The sequence below is a fragment of the Schistocerca piceifrons genome, chromosome 7 (genome assembly GCF_021461385.2).
Source record: "Schistocerca piceifrons isolate TAMUIC-IGC-003096 chromosome 7, iqSchPice1.1, whole genome shotgun sequence".
Classification (NCBI taxonomy): Eukaryota; Metazoa; Arthropoda; class Insecta; order Orthoptera; family Acrididae; genus Schistocerca; species Schistocerca piceifrons.
The window spans coordinates 327,967,283-327,986,823 of NC_060144.1; positions in this window are offsets into that span (position 1 = coordinate 327,967,283).

Consider the following 19,541-nt stretch of genomic DNA (forward strand, 5'->3'; position numbering starts at 1 on the left):
TCGTTTCTGAAAGTATTTGTATGGAGTGTAGCCATGTATGGAAGTGAAACGTGGACGATAAATAGTTGAGACAAGAAGAGAATAGAAGCTTTCGTGATGTGATGTTACAGAAGAATGCTGAAGATTAGATGGGTAGATCACATAGCTAATGAGGAGGTATTGAATAGAATTGGAGAGAAGAGGAGTTTGGGGCACAACTTGACTAGAAGAAGGGATCGGTTGGTAAGGCATTATCTGAGACATCAAGGGATCACCAATTTAGTATTGGAGGGCAGCGTGGAGGGTAAAAATCGTAGAGGAAGACCAAGAGATGAATACACGAAACAGATTCAGAAGGATCTAGATTGCAGTAGGTACTGGGAGATGAAGAACCTTGCACAGGACAGAGTAGCATGGAGAGCTGCATCAAACCAGTCTCTGGACTGAAGACCACAACAACAATAACAACAGCCAAGTTACACCCTACAATTCCGAATCCTCTATCGGCGGAGAGCTGCAGATATGTAGACATGAAGAATAGAGACGTAGACTGTTAATAACGTTTGTTTTACTTAAAAAGCTTTAAGAATTATCACATAAAAAATTCGGTAGCATTACATTTCAGTACACCCTGGCAGATGTAAAGACGGAATACTCTCAACGAAAAGACACACATATGCACAACTGCAGTTCACACACTTCTTTTTTACAATGTTTGCAGGTATCCAAGCTCGCAAAGACCAGAAACAGATACTTAATTTCCTCTGTTGTATTTACAGCTGTCTGCTTCAGAATTCTGGTCTTGGTGCTGAACAGACGCTTCTAGAAACTAATACTTCTGGCGCTTGCGTCGATGGCACTCTTCCAAAGTGCGGTTTCTTCTATCGATATCTCTGCACTCGCCGACTTACGCGGATACAGTTCGTTTCGTTGTGTGCGTGGCCATTAGCAGGCTAGACGTATTGAAATGAGCCAACTGGGGAACCGGCAATGCCGACCGCATACGACGCTGCAAGCGCAACACTCCAGAGGCAGCCGAGTATAAAATAAATTCTAGAGTGTCCGTCAGCTGTCCGTCACTCACCGCAAGACCGACGGTTGGCGCCACGTACGAAGATAGCTGGCGGACACCCTAGAATTTATTTTATACTCGGCTGCCTCTGGAGCGTTGCGCTTGCAGCGTCGTATGCGGTCGGCATTTCCAGTTCCCCAGTTGGCTCATTTCAATACGTCTGGTCCATACACTGATGAGCCAAATCATTATGACCACTGCCCATCGCCAGACTGAATGCCTTCTGGTGGTGTTGTGGGCAAGTGACGCAGTAGGGAAAGAATGTAAGCGGAATAGAGACGAATGGGCAGACATTATAACAAAGATAAGGACCGAAAATGCTCAGATCCACTGATATAAGCGGTTTCGACAAAGACCACATTGTTGCGGCGCTGCGGTTGGAAACGAGAATCTCTGAAATTGCGAAGATGGCAGCCTGTTCGTGGACTGCTGTTGTGAGCACCTATGATAAATGGTTGAAGGATGGTGAAATAACGAGTAGACCATGTGGTATTGTACGACCATGTTTCATTACAAAATGTAGAGGTCACAGGTTTCCCCAATGTGTGAGCCAGGACAAGCAGCGATCTGTGGCATATCTGACGACAGGGTACAATGCTACTGCAGGCAAAAGCGTTTCGGAGCACACCGTTCAAAGGCCATTCTCGAACATGGAGCTCCCCATCACACGACACCTATGTGTTGCTGTGTTGACCCACCGACATCGTCAGTTATGATTGCAGTGGACTCAGCATTATTGAGTTTTTATCGTGGTTCAATACAAACCTGTCGAATGAATCGCATTTCTTGTTACACCAGGTCGATGGTTGGGTCCTTACACGCCGTCATCCAGACGAATAGCTGCACGAAACACACACTGCGCCACAGATGCAAGCCGGTGAGGGCAGAGTTATACTACGGGGTACATTGAATTGTGTTTTCATAGGATCTGTGGTGGTAATTGTGGTGTCGATAGTTACGATGCCACACCGTAGGTGCACGCTCTCGTAAGTTGGCACTATGAGAAAACTAACTACGCCGACCAAAGCGCCCTCTGGCCGACGCTATAGAGCTCACCGGGTGCCGTCTTGATTTCTGCCCATTTCATCAAGAGCAGACGGCCTGGAAATATCTCTTCTGCTGCCGAGTGGGCTAGCTTGCTATTGAGACTTTGTATTAGTTACCTTCAGTTAATGTTTGGACTGCAACGAGAATTTGTTAGCTTTGAAATTATACAGAGCAGTCATCCTAACTTCACTGGATTACACATGGACTACGGCTTCTCACCTACGTGCTCTTCTTAGCCAAAGTTATGTATGCAATTGATATTTACTTGTGTTTTTGACTCTATTAAAGGTGTTAAAGTTACATGCAGTACCGAAGTATTTCACCTCTCCTGCTCCTACTCGTTTCCTTCACTGGAGGTCTATATTACAGAAGCAGTTCACAGGAGCAGACCCATGCGCCGCCTATCCAGGTGGGATACAAAATCTACGGTGATGACATATTCCAGCAGGATAATTCTTCATGGTGTAAAGTCAGAGTCGTGCTACAGTGATTTTAGGAGTATTATGGTGAAATCACATTGATGTCTTGGCCAACAAATGTGCCTGGTCTCTACCCATTGGAACACATTATCGGGCGCCAGCTGGGTGCCCATAAACAACGATACTGTAATTTGCGGGAATTGGTGTTCGTAGACATCTGATGCCACGTAGTCTGGAATCCTGTCAAGGAGTTATAGAATCTATGGCAAGCGGAATCTCTGATGTACTGTATTTGCAAAATGGAACAATACGCTATTAAACAGTTGGTCATAACGTTTTCGGCCTGGCGGGTTAACCGCATGATCTTGGGCGCCTTGCCACGGTTCGCGCGCCTCACCGCTTCGGAGGTTCGAGTCCTCCCTCGGGCATGGGTGTGTCCTTACCGCAAGTTAGTTTAAGTTAGAATATGTAGTGTGTAAGCCTAGGGACCGATGATCTCAGCAGTATGGCCCGATAGGAACTTCCCACAAATTTACAAACAATAACGTTTTGGTGAATACCGTCAGACTTTCTCAGTGCATCTGTGTGCAGTTTAAAAGTTTTGCCCACAAGAATCTCACTGTCCCACGTCCACCTACATCTGCATCCACATACATACTTCGCAAACCATCGTAAGGTGCGTGGCGCAGGGTATCTTGTACCACTACTAGTCATCTTCTTTTCTGTTCCACTCGCAAATAGAGCGGGGGAAAAACGACTGCCAAATACCTCCATGCGAGCCTTAATTTCACTTATCTTCTTGGTCCTTACGTCATATGTACTTTGGTGGCAGTAGAATCACTCTGCAGTCAGCTTAAAATGTCGGTTCTCTAAACGTTCTCAGGAGTCTTTCTCGAAAAGAACGTTGTCTTCCATCTAGGACATCCCATTTGAGTTCCAAATTTTTGTCATCAGACTACCGGTTTCGGTCTATAATGACCATCTTCAGATCTGTTTCATAAACACATGTCCTAATGTACTGGAGCGATAGTCGCATCGTCAAATGTTCAACACAAAATCAGTATATTTGACGATGCTGGTACTGATTTTGTGTTTAACATTCGACGATGCCACTATCGCTCCAGTATAGTGGGACATGTTTTTATAAAACAGATCTGAAGATGGTCATTATAAACCGAAACCGGTAGTCTGATGATAAAAATTTGTGACCATAGACGTGAAGTAAAGGAACTTTATTCTATATCGCGTCACTGTTTTATTCGCGACGATGTCGCAGTTTGTGAAACCATTTCCGTAATGCTTGTTAATCCAATCTTACCAGATGAACCACACTTTCCTAAAATTCTCCCAATAAACTGAAGCGGAGAATTCGCCTTCCCTACTAAAGTCCTTACATGTTCCTTCCGCTTCATATCGCTTTGCAACGTTACGCCCAGATATTTTATCGAAGGACTATGTCAAGCAACACACCACTAAAGCTGCTTTCGAACGTTACGGGATTGTTTTTCCTACTGATCTGAATTTGCTTAAATTGTTCTACATTTTCAGCTAGCTTCCATACATCAGAACGACTACAAATTTCGTCGAAGTCATCTTGCATCCTCCTATAGTCACTCAACTTCGATACCTCCCCGTACACTACAATCGTCACAAATTGCTGCACACACAGTCCGTCAGATCAATTATATGTATACAGAGAATAACAGCGATCCTATAACACTTCCCTGGGCACTCCTGACTAAACCCTTGTCTCTGATGAATACTCGCCGTCGAGGACAACAAAATCCGTGCTGATTTGTCGACAGAAGTTTTTCTCTGAAGAAAATGCGTTATATTCAAAGTCGAAATATGTTCAAGAATTTTTCAGCAAGCCAATGTTAGGGATATTGGTCTGTAATTTGGCGAAGCCCGTTATTTATCCCCCTTTTATATGCAAGAGTCAACTGTTTTTGATTTCAGCCGCTTAGGACTTTGTGCTAGGCGAGAAATTCGCGATAAATGCAAGCTAACTAAGGAGTCAGTTCCGTAGACCACACTTTGTAAAAGCGAACTGGGATTCCATCCGGGCGTGGTGACTCTTTTTTTTTTTTAGCTCTTTCAGCTACTTTTCTACGTGCCTATTACTAAATACTACATATGGTAGTCTGTGCGATGGTCAAACGACGGCATATTTCTACGATCCTCCAGCGAAATTTAAAACTTCAGCTTTACCGTTGCTGTCCACCACAGCCACAGCAGACTGGTGGACGTACTTCAACTTCGGATGTGGTTCTTGTTGTCGTACACTGCAATGCGTCTATTATTCGTACCGCAACGGAACTATGTCTACAAGAAACTCGAAAGATGCACTTTCTTCTGACAGGGTCACTCTTGTTGGTCTTAACGTGAGATTACATGTGTAACTTACTTTCTGAAGTCTCTAAGTATACAGAAAATCGAAAAGTGCCAGACAGTGAGGCCTTCTTGTAAGCCTGAAACATGCTTTCAGAGCATGATTTGAAGAGTACAGAAAAGCCGCATTTTCTCGTACATGATCTAATACACAGCAAACTCTAGAGAACCGCTCTTGGAAATCAGATTTACACAGACTGTCCTTCGTTATACGGAGGGTTGTACGTAGTGTTTTCCTGTTGTCAGAAGAGTGTCGAGAATAGGTTTCCAGTCTAGATAAAACAAACTGTGCAAGGGAAGAGTGTGAAGCAAAAATATTGAATAGTTCCTTACTTTCCCAAGGATTTCCACTTTCATGAAATGCAAGTCGAAGTTACTGGCCTACAATTTTCATCGACATTAAAACGTCGTTACTTTTAGGAACAGTCGAAGCAGAATCGAAAGCAATGGGGCGTAGAGCCATAAACTTTACGAATGATGGGTAAGGTCTGAGCAATTAGTATGAATTCCACTCTAGCCGTGATCCACAGATTTTGAGACACACTCACTTTTAACGAAATCAGCACTAACGGCCGTTGAGAACAACACATTGATTCTCACTATGCTACTATATGAGTTATGCACACTCTAGTGAGCCGATACATTATGACCACCTGCTTAACAACGTTTTTTCAGTGTCAATAAACTTTACCAACAGCCATACACTTTAAGATATTTTATTTAATTCTGAAAACAGTTCTGGCAATTCATTTTGCCATCTTCAGGCCCCATACCCCATTATTAAATCAACGAACTTATCTTATAGCGCCATAAAACTGAATATCGTGAATTCCAATCGTTGTGCAGATGCTCCGTCTTTGCCATCTTCAGGCCCCATACCTTTTTTCAAATCAACGAACTTATCGTAACTTTGAATAAAAGGGTCATTTCTCTTCGTCGCATCGTGTGTTTCTTTTAGTTCCTTTCTCTACTACACTGTAGCAGTTCTTTCCATATATTGTGACACACTGTGGCAGTGACATGTCATGCAAAAGTTACTTTCATCTGTAAGATTTAAATGCGAGTGAACCATTCATTAAGCTAAAATTCTCTACTTCATGTTGAAAAAAAAAAAATGTCGTCTTCATGCAAAATACTGCATCCCAAGAACTTAAAATTAGTTCGTTGCTCTACTGTTTTCTCATTTATTGCAATTTTGGACTTAGTTTTGTTTTATTCCATAAATGGCTAAACTCTTGTTCTTGCTGTCACATTTCTGCAGGTTGTATGAAACAAACATGTTTTATACTTGGTACGCTGCTCATTGTAGACAATATTCACCATTAGCAAAAAGTAACTGTTTAGATTAGGAATAAATTTGCCTCTGACTGTAAAAATGAGCTTTAATTTCTTTGTGTCATCACCAATTTTTTGGCTACCAACCCCATCCCCAGATGCATCTGATATATGTAAATCAAATCGATATGAGGTATTTCTTATATCGAAATAATCAGCAGCCACTTGCATAAAAGAAATTTCATTTCCGTAACCGGTTTCAGGCACTTCTACAGAAGAAGGTAGGTAAAATACTAAAGGTAGATAAAATACTAAAGGTCTTTTTATTTTCCCTAGGATCACAGCTCGCTGTCATCTCCGTGTAGCATAGCGAGTACTGAAAAGCTGTGCCCACAGCACCCCGTGTGGGTACACGTGTTACAGTGCTGGACGGTGATGACAGCAAACTATGATAGTAGGAAAAGCATGTTGGTTAAATTTGTATGTACCAGGTGCATCTGAGGACGGGTGTGGTTTCCTAATCTCAACTTCTCAAACGACTGCGTTCCCGCATTCCCTCAATGATGGAAAGTTTAAGTAAATAATTACAAATTCATCTGGAAATACAAGGTGGGGCAAATAAAAGTGGCCTTGAGAACAGAGTTCCAGGGTAAAAGAAGCACAACAGAGGAAAGGAAATACAGTAATAACCTGACTATAGCTGATGTTGAAAGTGACCACCGTTCATAACTCGGCAATTTTGGGGTTTTGGGTTGTTTGGGGAAGGAGACCAGGCAGCGAGGTCATCGGTCTCATCGGATTAGGGAAGGAGGAAGTCGACCGTGCCCTTTCAAAGGAACCATCCCGGCATTTGCCTGGAGCGATTTAGGGAAATCACGGAAAACCTAAATCAGGATGGCCGGACGCGGGATTGAACCGTCGTCCTCCCGAATGCACTTTTGGGCCCTGGTCAGCAAGTTGCTGAGGCAGATCGAGGCTGGACTGCTGGAATTGCTGCTTTCACATCCGAAATGTTCTGGTGCAATTCTTGAGGAATATGAGGGCTGTTGCAATACACCTTAGACTTGAGGGCTTCCCACACAAAGTAATAGCGCACTGACAGATAGGGTGACCTGGGTGGACAGATAGGACCACGACCAGACTGACCTCTGCTAGCAACTCTGTCAGGCTTGAAGATTGTGTAACTGTTGTAAATGTGCTCCAAGGTTCGGTCGACTGTATGCGCAGTTGCTCCATCCTGTTCGAAATAATAGTAAGCGTTTTCCTCCTTCGGTAATGCTGCTACAAATGATATCCACTCGTCCAGGCCACTTTTATTTGCCCCGCCCTACAGCATCATCACTATACAGGGTGGTCCATTAATCGCGACCGGGCAAACATCTCACGAAATAAGCGTCAAACGAAAAAACTACAAAGAACGAAACTTGTCAAGCTTGAAGGGGGAAACCAGATGGCGCTATGGTTGGCCCGCTAGATGGCGCTGCCATAGGTCAAACGGATATCAACTGAGTTTTTTAAAATAGGAACCCCCATTTTTATTACATATTCGTGTTGTACGTAAAGAAGTATGACTGTTTTAGTTGGACAATTTTTTTCGCTTTGTGATAGATGGCGCTGTAATAGTCACAAACACATGGCTCACAATTTTAGACCAACAGTTGATAACAGGTAGGTTTTTTAAATTAACATACAGAACGTAGGTACGTTTGAACATTTTATTTAGGTTGTTCCAATGTGATATATGTACCTTTGTGAACTTATCATTTCTGAGAACGCATGCTGTTACAGCGTGATTACCTGTAAATACCACATTAATGTAATAAATGCTCAAAATGATGTCGGTCAACCTCAATGCATTTGGCAATACGTGTAACGATATTCCTCTCAACAGTGAGTAGTTCGCCTTCCCTAGTGTTCGCACATGCATTCACAATGCGCTGACACATGTCGACAGGCGTTGTCGGTGGATAAAGATAGCAAATATCCTTCAACTTCCCCACAGAAAGAAATCCGAGGACGTCAGATCCGGTGAACGTGCGGGCCGAGGTATGGTGCTTCGACGACCAATCCACCTGTTATGAAATATGCTATTTAATACCGCTTGAACCGCCCGCGAGCTATGTGTCGGACATCCATCATGTTGGAAGTACATCGCCATTGTGTCATGCAGTGAAACACCTTGTAGTAACATCGGTAGAACATTACGTAGAAAATCAGCATACATTGCACCATTTAGATTGCCATCGATAAAATGGGGGTCAATTATCCTTCCTCCCATAATGCCGCACCATACATGAACCCGCCAAGGTTGCTGATGTTCCACTTGTCGCAGGCATCGTGGATTTTCCTTTGCCCAATACTCATATTATGCCGGTTTACGTTACCGCTGTTGGTGAATGACGCTTCGTCACTAAATAGAACGCGTGCAAAAAATCTGTCATCGTCCCGTAATTTCTCTTGTGTCCAGTGGCAGAACTGTAAACGACGTTCAGAGTCGTCGCCATGCAATTCCTGGGATATAGAAGTATGGTACGGGTTTAATTGATGTTGATGCAGCATTCTCAACACCGACGTTTTTGAGATTCCCGATTCCTACGCAATTTGTCTGCTACTGAAGTGCGGATTAGCCGCGACAGCAGGTAAAACACATGCTTGGGGGCCGGCCGGAGTGGATGAGCGGTTCTAGGCGCTACAGTCTGCAACCGCGCGACCGCTACGGTCACAGGTTCGAATCCTGCCCCGGGCATTGATGTGTGTGATGTCCTTAGGTTAGTTAGGTTTAAGTAGTTCTGAGTTCTAGGGGACTGATGACCACAGCAGTTATGTCCCATAGTGCTCAGAGCCATTTGAACCATTTTTGAACCTGCTTGGGCATCATCATTTGTTGCAGGTCGTGGTTGACGTTTCACATGTGGCTGAACACTTCCTGTTTCCTTAAATAACGTAACTATCCGGCGAACGGTCCGGGCACTAGGATGACATCGACCAGGATACCGAGCAGCATGTATACCCGTTGGGTATTTTGATCACAATAGCCATACATCGACATGATATCGACCTTTTCCGCAATTGGTAAACGGTCCAATTTAACACTGGTAATGTATCACGAATACCGCCAGCACTGATGGAATGTTACGTGATACCACATACTTATACATTTGTAACTATTACAGCGCCATCAATCACAAAGCGAAAAAAGTGGTCCAGGTAAAACATTCATAATTCTTTACGTACTACACGAATATGTAATAAAAAATGGAGGTTCTTATTTAAAAAAACGCAGTTGATATCCGTTTGACCTATGGCAGCGCCATGTAGCAGGCCAACCATAGCGCCATCTGTTTCCCCCCTTCAAGATAGACGAGTTTCGTTCTCTGTAGTTTTTTCGTTTGACGCTAATTTCGTGAGATATTTGGCCCGGTCACGATCAATGGACCACCCTGTATAGTCTTGACTTTGAAAGATTAAAAGAGTAAAATTGTGGTTTATTTATTCAGGCCAAAAGGATTTCGGTCCGAAATGTTATATTACATTATATTGTGAAATGAATGTGCGTCACATGTGAAATCTGCATTCACATTATTTACAGAGTACTGAAAATTACGTCCCCAGATTTTTTTCCTTTTTTCGAGTCGGAAAATCAGAGTTGTAGTTGCTAAGGGCTGGTACATAATCGTCGCAGCTACTCCGTCTTGATGGCTGGTGCGCGCTCAACAGCCTCGGCAGAGACTTCTGTGTGTCAATCCCAGCGGGTTCATCCCGGCCCCCACCGCTAACCTCCTCTCCCTCTGCTAACTTCCTCCCGACGCTGGAACCCCCTGCGGGCTGCGAAACGGTCCGCCGGAGAAAACGCAATTAAAATCTAATTTGGCAGTTACTCCAGCTGAGCGATCAGCTTTATCGGGGGTGGTTTTGCAGGTGGATCTCCGGCCGTTGTTCGGGCGCCGTAATCGAGTCGCCCCCTCCCCTCCCACCTCCCCCTCCTGCCTCCGCCCGCAGCGTTTGGGGTCGGCCAATAACGCGCCGAGAAAAATGCCCGCGGGCGCAGCCGAGCGCGCCGCCGTGGCCCGGGCTGGACCCAGCTGGCCGACAGGACTGGAGCGAAACTCTGCCAGCCCAATTCAAGGAGACCAAAGCTCATAAAAAAGGTGACGCAACAGCAAGTGTGAGACGGTAACTCGGCCACTTTAGTAGGGAAGCGTGGTTCTTCAAATATGGAAGTCTTTGTCCCAATCTCAACCGCCCTGTCAGTAGTGGTGCCATTTTTAAGGTTCCCTATCTGCTGCGGACGAGAAATGGAATCTTGTGATTGTGGCTAAAATGTAGTGTAGGAAATACGCGGTCCTGTCACATTAATGACACCACCGCCTATGTTGGATCCCAACGCGCAGGAACCACTCACAGTCGGCAGGTGGCAGCACTAGCAGTGGAGGGGACGTGGAAAACAATGCAGTCATTGTCGTAATGAGGAAACGGAGCGATTTATCTGACGACATGATCATTGGTTTTCGGGCCAAGGGTGGGAGCATTTCGGAAGCAACTTGTAACACTCCCTTATATTTCGTTATAGCCCGTTCGTTCGGGACCTGAATAGCAGCCCAAATAGATATTAATTAATGTGACCGTGTGCCTAATGGGGCTGGCAATCGGATTGGACTGCTACGGAGTTGTTACATTCCATTTTGTCCTTCGCAAATACTGTAATAATGTACTGTTTGGTGGCAAGAAGAACAACAAACACAGCTTCACTAAACAAAACCTATATTCTTATCAAAAACCCCAAAGATAAGGAGACAGCCACTGCCTTCGTCAATACACTGTTAATAACGGCTAATCTCAGCACAGGCGTCCTCGCTATTCATAATCGTCACACGCAACATACAATCACTGTAATCCAACACTGTAATCCAAATAATGCCGGTGCGGTAGACGCGGAATCTCAATAACGGCACATAAATATCACTGAATCACTCTGTTAATTATACTTTCGCACTTTCCCGTATAATACTAACACAAAGGTGTTGAACCGCGGCGATGGCCACTCCCTTTGTCGGTAATTTCTATCAATTGCTGGCTTCTGCTCAGCTCTGCCCGCCTCGCGGGAACCTACAACACGCACTGACTGGCTCAACTCTCGCTCTCGCGACCCGACACACTAATCGATAGTTGTCCTGTCGATCTGTGTGAGTGCAAACCTAGTAGTAAGGGCCTGCGGACCCCTTACATCCCCGCTCTCGAAAACTTCTTTAGAGCCACAGGCGAAAAAGAATCGGCAAGGGAATGAAACATTGCTACATTTGAACAAACACACAGTGTAAATAATTAATGAAATTACAATTCATCAAATAATCCCTTGACTCCGGTAGTGGGCTGCCTCCACAATAATTTTTACAAAAGGTTATACATCTCATAAACATGACATTGTCCAAATTACAATTTTTATATCAACCAGCAATAGTTCTCTCTAGTCCAATATTGAATGAAACACACAACATATACACTCAAAAATTATTACTTAAACACAGGACATATGAATTACTATACTACAAATTAGTTATTACAGGTTTTATACTCATTCTTAGATAATCTTCGACATGAAATATGCAATTCTAATTGTAATACATCACAAAACACAATGTAAATAAACCTTTCCCTCTTTCAAATGTCCATTTTACAGCTAAATGTTCTAACCATGTCCTTCCCCACTACATCAAGGAGCTTGAACACTCTCAGTTCAGACATTGGCCCTAATCGAGTTCCTCTTCCTCATCTGGGTCATTTCTGCTCTCGTGGAGTAGTACCTTTTTATGTTTTCCACATGCTCCTTACCATGCACTCTCTTTGTCCGTGCATATTCCAACTCCACAGTGTTAGGATGACCAATTTTTATAATCCTGTACGGTCCCTTATAAACGTGGTTAAACTTATGTATTTCAGAGTTTATTTTCTTTGATCTAGCATGAACCTTTACTAATACCGTGTCTCCCACTCGGTAAGTTATCGGTTTCACTAGCTTGTCGTGTCTTTCCTGTCTTTTCCTAGCCTTCTCCTTCATACTTAATTCCACCAGCTCCAATTTCCTTTCCCAGGTCAATGAACTTCCTGGTGGGTAGACTACCAACTCACGAAAAATACTATCGGGTTCTTGATTGAGCAATACTTCACATGGGGCAAACCCTGTAGAATCATGTGGGAGGTGATTCCTAACCCGCTCAAATTCTTCCAGATATTCTTTCCATGAACCATGCTTCCTATGACAGTAGGTTCGGCATAAACGGTTCAATTCCTTCATTGTTCGTTCCGCTGGGTTAGAAATTGGCCTATACCTAGAAATGGCAATTTGCTCTATTCCGTGCTCACTTAGCATCTCTGTCCATTCCTTTGACCTGAACTGTGACCCATTATCACTCAAAATTCGCTTAGGAATACACACCTTTTGAAAATAGTCTTTCTCAAAATGGTTAATGATGGCTCTACTAGTAGCTTTCTTCAATGGGTAGAATTTTATGTACTTGGAAACCAGTTCTTCCACTACTAAGATTTGTGTGTAATTCCCTCGTGAGGCAGGAAGTGGCCCAAAGAGATCCACTGCAACTATGTCCTTAATTGCTGTTGGTACAATTGGATGCATATATCCTTTGTGCTGTACTGTAGTCGTTTTAGATTTTTGACAGGTGTCACATGTACTCAGTATTTTACGTATACGCCTTCCCATGTTGTTGAATGCACAATCTAATTTCAACTTTTCCAGGCACTTCTTCGGTTCATAATGCGCATTACTATAGTGCGTATACCAAATTAATTTTTCTACCACATGCTCAGGCACACAGAGTTTCCAGTTCTCCTCACTCTCCTTGTTCCTTTTATAAAGTATCCCTTTGTGAATATAATAAAATGTGCGAATTCTTTCTTCTCCTGCACACCTGTATTTGTTTTTAATTGTCTTTAATTTCTCGTCCTCGTTCTGTTCCCTACGCACATTCTTTAGGAACTTCCTTATGCATTCTTCATACTGTACTCCCCTCATCAGGTTAATTCTAACTCCTTCTCCTTCCGGCCTGTCCACCGACATTCCTCTTGAGTCAGCTGGTAATCTTGACAGAGCATCAGGTATTATGTGTGTTGCTCCTGGTTCATAAATTATCTCGAAGTCATAGTCCTGTAATGCCAGGGCCCATCGCGTTAGTCTGCTATGCCTCAACTTGCTTGTAGTCAGAAATGTAAGGGCCTTATGGTCAGTCACGACTTTCACATGCCTCCCGGCCAAATAGTACCGGAAACGCTTATACCCCCACACAATTGCCAATGCCTCCCTTTCAGTAATCGAATATTTCCTCTCCCAAGCATTTAAACTTCTGCTACCGAACGCTATTGTTCTTACACTCTCACCATTTCCGCTCCTCTCTATTTGGTACAAATGTATTCCTAGTCCATAGTCAGAGCTGTCTGCTCCTAAATAAAAATCCTTGGAAAAGTCCGGATGGTACAATATATCCACACTATATAGTGCTTCCTTGATATTCTCAAACTCGGTTTGGCACTCTGCACTCCAATGCCACGGCATCCTCGCCTTAGTCAATTCCCTCATACTCGGGGCATTAAGTACAGATCCTTTGACAAATTTTCTATAAAACTCACAAACCCCGAAGAATGCTCGCAACTGTTTCTTACTATGGGGGTCGGAAAATTTCTAATAGCCTCCATTTTGCTAGGATCAGGATAGATACCCTCCTCGGATATTATATGGCCCAGAAATTTTATCTTTGATTTGCCAAATTCCGACTTGTCTAGGTTTACAGTTACCCCTGCGGTTTCAAAAGCTTCCAAGATTGCATCCAGTCTATTCAAATGTTCTTCCCATGATTCGCTTGCTATCAAGAGGTCATCCACGTAGACGGTGACCTTCTTAAGTAACTCCTCGCCTAGTATCTTATCCATCGCTCTTATAAATTCAGACACTGACACATTAAGTGCAAACGGCAACACCCTAAATTGATAGCACCTTCCTCCATAAGTAAATGCCGTATACTGGCGAGACTCTGTGGCCAATGGTATCTGCCAGTAACCAGCAGTCAAGTCGATACTACTAAGCACCTTTGCTCCTCGGAATTTTTGAATCAGTTCTTCTATAGTCTCTGGTTTGTCCCTCTCCGGTTCGATGATTTTGTTCACTGTTCGTGCATCCAAAACTATCCTCACCTTTCCATCCTTCTTATCAACGACAAATAGGGGGTTGTTGTATTGACTATTGGTCCTTTCTATAACACCAAGGTCCATCATCCTCTGTATTTCTTCATCTACTGCTCTTCGTTTCGCCTGGGGAATGGAATACTGTTTTATATTGAACGGTTTATGGTTCTTTATCTTTAGCTTACACTCCACCCCTTTCATGATACCTGGCCGTTGAGAAAATACTTTACAACGCCTGTATAATACTGTGGCTAATTTCTTCTTAGTCCTCTCATCTAGGTGTGTCATCTCCTCCAACTTTTTCCTGATCTTATCCTCTTTATGCCTATCCTCTCGTGCTAATCCCTCAAGGTATATCAACACTTCTCCTCCTAGTTCCTCTTCCCTGTATCCCGTGGTGGGTTCCTCTTCATGACACAAATTTACTCTTCTGAATTCTTCCTCTTCTTCGATTGCACTCCCCTCAGCAAACTTTAACCTCTTCTCTTCTCCCTTTCTTCCCGTGACCTTGATAGTACCTTCATCAAAACTCACTACTGCATCAACTTCATTCAACCAATCTATCCCTAAAATAATTGATGTGTTCAATCCGGCCACCACCAAAAATGTTGCTTCGTATTCTTCTCCCTCTATCTCGAAGGTAATCAACACTTGTTCTTTAATAGGTTTACTCCTTGCACCCAACGTGTTCACAATTCTCACTCCACTCACTGGGAAACTAGGCAAGCTAATATTTGCTTTTAGTATCTGTTCATATAACCTTTTGGATACTGCACATGCTTCACTTCCTGTATCGACTAGTGCCTCGATATTCAGTCCACATAACTTGATCCCTATCATGGGTAGCATGGGCTCTTTGGGAATCCCACTTCTTTCCTCCAGTAGATCTTCTCTTAGGTCTCCACCATTGTCGTGTCTTAGTAGGTTTACCCTGGTCCTCGTAGCTCTCACTCCCGATTGGACCTCATCTGGAGTGTCATTCAGTTTTCCGGTCTCTCCACCTCTTCTGTATGCACCGTGTCATTCATTCGCCTATCCCATCTTCTCTCATGATCTCTTGGTTCTTCACTCCTTCTCCAATCATTTCTCCATTGACGTTCACCACCATGGTTCCTGTACCTATGACCACCACCTCTTCCTCTATAATTAGGCGAATTACCAAAATGATTCCTTGGGTCATTACCTCCCCCTCGTTTTTGATCATTAGCTTGATTGTGTCCCTGTGATCGAACAGATTCCAACTGTTCCAGTATCTCCATCAAAGCCTCCCTATTTTTAATTAGGCTCCCAGATACAGTTTCTTGCATTTTCTGATTCAATCTTCTTTTTATCGCAGATATCATTACGTCATCACTCAGGGGTTGTTCCAGGGTCTCGTTCAATTCCCACAAATGTTCGGAAAACTCTCTCAACGTTCCTCTCCAAGTACTAAGTGACTTGCGATGGAGTAGGTCCTCAATTGCTGCACATTGATGGCTTTTGGACCAGTATTTCTTCAAGAATTCCTCTTCAAACTGATCATAACTAGTAGTCCCTTCCTTCTTCCTGACCCCCCAAGTGAAGGCCTCACCTTCCATTCTATCTATTGCAAATTGAATCTTGTCTGAGTCCTTAAGATGTGCTGGGAAAACTCCTTTTAGCCATTTCATAAATATCATTGGGTGCAACCCTCCTTTCGGTCTAAATTTCTGCCCTGTATGAATTTGGACGCACCGATTATCACTGCTCATCAATGTAACGACCTTACCTCCCCCAATGGCTAAGGTGGCGTAGCTAATTCGTTTATCAATTTCTTCTGTCTTGCTCTCCAATTGCTGCACTCCCTGTTGTAACTGCCTGACCTCCATTTCAACCCTCTTGTTATCCTCTTCTCGTTGCACGGCTATGGCATTTCTCAGATTGACAGCTAGTTGGTTTTGCCTATCTCCTATCCCCTTAACTGCATCATTGCATTGTTTCTGCATCTGCGCCACCTCAGCGATTCGATGATTGCAATTTGTTTCCACTTCGTTGATTCTTTCTCCCAATTCGGCTTTCGTTTCTTCAATATCGTCTTCTATCTCTTTTGTTAACTTTCCTTCCACCTTCTCCACGCCTCCCTGGACTTGGTCTATACTCTTCTGCAGCTTATTCTCTCTCTCGTTGATATCGATTTTCAACTGTTCTTGTAGCTCCTGTATTTATTTCTTTAGATTACATTCCATCTTCATCTGCGATGTTTTGATCTCTTGTGCTATAGTTTCTTGCAAATCTTCCTTTAATGATTTGCGAAATATTACTTCCCTTTCTCTAGCTTCTTGTGCACTCTTCTTTAACGATGCGTTAGTTTCTTGTAAACGCTTCTCTAACGATTCTCTTGTTTCTTGTGAATTCTTCTCTAACGATGCGTTAGTTTCTTGTAAACGCTTCTCTAACGATTCTCTTGTTTCTTGTGAATTCTTCTCTAACGATGCGCTAGTCTTCTTTATCAAGTCTACCAACATCGACCATCTATCGGCATCCTCTGAAACTGGCTTATTTCTCGTCGTTTGTCCCGGTGTCTCGGGATAACTAGTTGAATGTGCTAATGGGCTATCTAATGACAACCCACAATCACTGATTCCTGAATCATCTCTGTCCTCCTGCCCTATCCCTTTCCTTTCAACTACCGCCTCACAAACCTGCTTATCTTCAGTAGACATGTTTGATTTATTTTTAATGCACAGGCAAGTAATACAAAATAACCTCCAGTAACCCAAAACACTCCTAATTACCATAAAACTAATCAAACAGTACCTGAAGTATTTTTCAATTAATCCCTAAATTGATACAATATGCAGGAGCATCGAACATAACAACTCTCAAAAACCTAATAATTTCCAATAACAACTTCCACATACACAGTTTATGTAAAAATGTTTTAAACAAGATAATCACAACACTCATAAAATCTATAAATGTAAAATCCCCAAAAACAATGAGCATATCTGTATAATTACCATTTAGACAGTGCAATGTGCATAAATAAGTATGCTATATTTCAGAGTATGCTTCGCAAATTTTTCGGAAATTACTACAATTGGGCACTTGTCCTAATGTAAATATCAGTTAAAAATTGTTTATTTATCGCGAAGACTGCACACCGCAATTTAATGTTATGTCAACCAGTCGTCTTCACTCACCAACTGACGTTACCGCGAGTCGCGATGTTTTGACGTTTGAGGTGGACGTGGCGCTGTACGGCCGCTGGAGCTGCGTGAGGTTGCGCTGCTGTTGCAAGTCGTCGTAGTTCTCCGTCGGCCGCTCCGTGGAGCTGCAGGCGGGCGTAGTTTGTAGTTTGGCCGCTAGGTGCCGGGACTGCGCTCGGTGTCTCGAAGTCGCGTCGCTCAGCCGGCCGCTCCTTGGTGGGATGTCGTGTGAAATCACCTCGCGGATCGAAGCTCTTTGGTGCAACTGCTACACGGGTATGCGTGACGTCACTCAATAATTGCGTCGCCACAATACATTGTCGTCCGCATAGCAGTTTATGGGTCCACACGAAGCTGTCCGATTTTCACTATTCGAAAAGCAATTTCAGTCAAAATACTACCGCTAAACACTTCTTTAAAAACTTTCGTGACGAATTCTTGGCTCGTTTTGCTATTTTACTGTTCACACGTGTCTTTCTTTGGTGTTCACTTTTCACAGTTTTTCGCGCGGATTTATGCATTTGCACATTATAACACAGTTTATTGACACTATTGTTCTATTTAATATGGCAAGAAAAAACAGTTTAGTCACAATCGTAAGATATTATTACTTCGTATTGTTCAAAAATGCACTGTTCCTTGTCGCGATTTTACAGTTCCTACTCTGTCTCAATCCAAATTGAAAAAACACTTTCTTGCGTTAAGCAAGGTAAAATTATCTATTGTTCTTTACTACTCGTCCGAAAATTGCACTAGTCCTTTCGCGGTAACCCAAGGGTGTAACACTCCCTTATATTTCGTTATAGCCCGTTCGTTCGGGACCTGAATAGCAGCCCAAATAGATATTAATTAATGTGACCGTGTGCCTAATGGGGCTGGCAATCGGATTGGACTGCTACGGAGTTGTTACATTCCATTTTGTCCTTCGCAAATACTGTAATAATGTACTGTTTGGTGGCAAGAAGAACAACAAACACAGCTTCACTAAACAAAACCTATATTCTTATCAAAAACCCCAAAGATAAGGAGACAGCCACTGCCTTCGTCAATACACTGTTAATAACGGCTAATCTCAGCACAGGCGTCCTCGCTATTCATAATCGTCACACGCAACATACAATCACTGTAATCCAACACTGTAATCCAAATAATGCCGGCGCGGTAGACGCGGAATCTCAATAACGGCACATAAATATCACTGAATCACTCTGTTAATTATACTTTCGCACTTTCCCGTATAATACTAACACAAAGGGATTGAACCGCGGCGATGGCCACTCCCTTTGTCGGTAATTTCTATCAATTGCTGGCTTCTGCTCAGCTCTGCCCGCCTCGCGGGAACCTACAACACGCACTGACTGACTCAACTCTCGCTCTCGCGACCCGACGCACTAATCGATAGTTGTCCTGTCGACCTGTGTGAGTGCAAACCTAGTAGTAAGGGCCTGCGGACCCCTTACAAACTAAATTTGTTCCACGGCAACGATTGTGAGGTGCCGGGGCTAACAGTGTATTTAACACTAAAATCTTCTAGAATCTTCATATGAAAATGATGCTCTAAGCCACCCCTTTTCTAACTCCGAATTTTTGCTGTTGCACATGGATTAAGAAGAAACGCGAACTGACTGTAATCGACCCTGCAAGTGGAGTAGAAAAGAGTTTAGCACCTGCAATAATTTAAATGAATAGAAATTAATTAGATAAAGGAAAGTTTCATTAACGTAGTGAGAAATGAAAGGGTTGCTTTACCGATTCACAGAATGAAAGTGCTGTACAAAATAACAATTTGATTTATTATGACTAAACTCAAAATAATAAACAAAACACATGAAACATTTACAATACGTCAAATTTGATATGCAAATAAAAGTTGTGAAGGTGAAGTTGTCCATAAACTAGCTTGTGACGTTTAGGACCAAGTGGTATGTGGAGCCAATTCCTTGCAACTCAAATCTTAAGAGAAATGCCCAGCCAACCCAACATTAATTGCTGCTAGAGTAG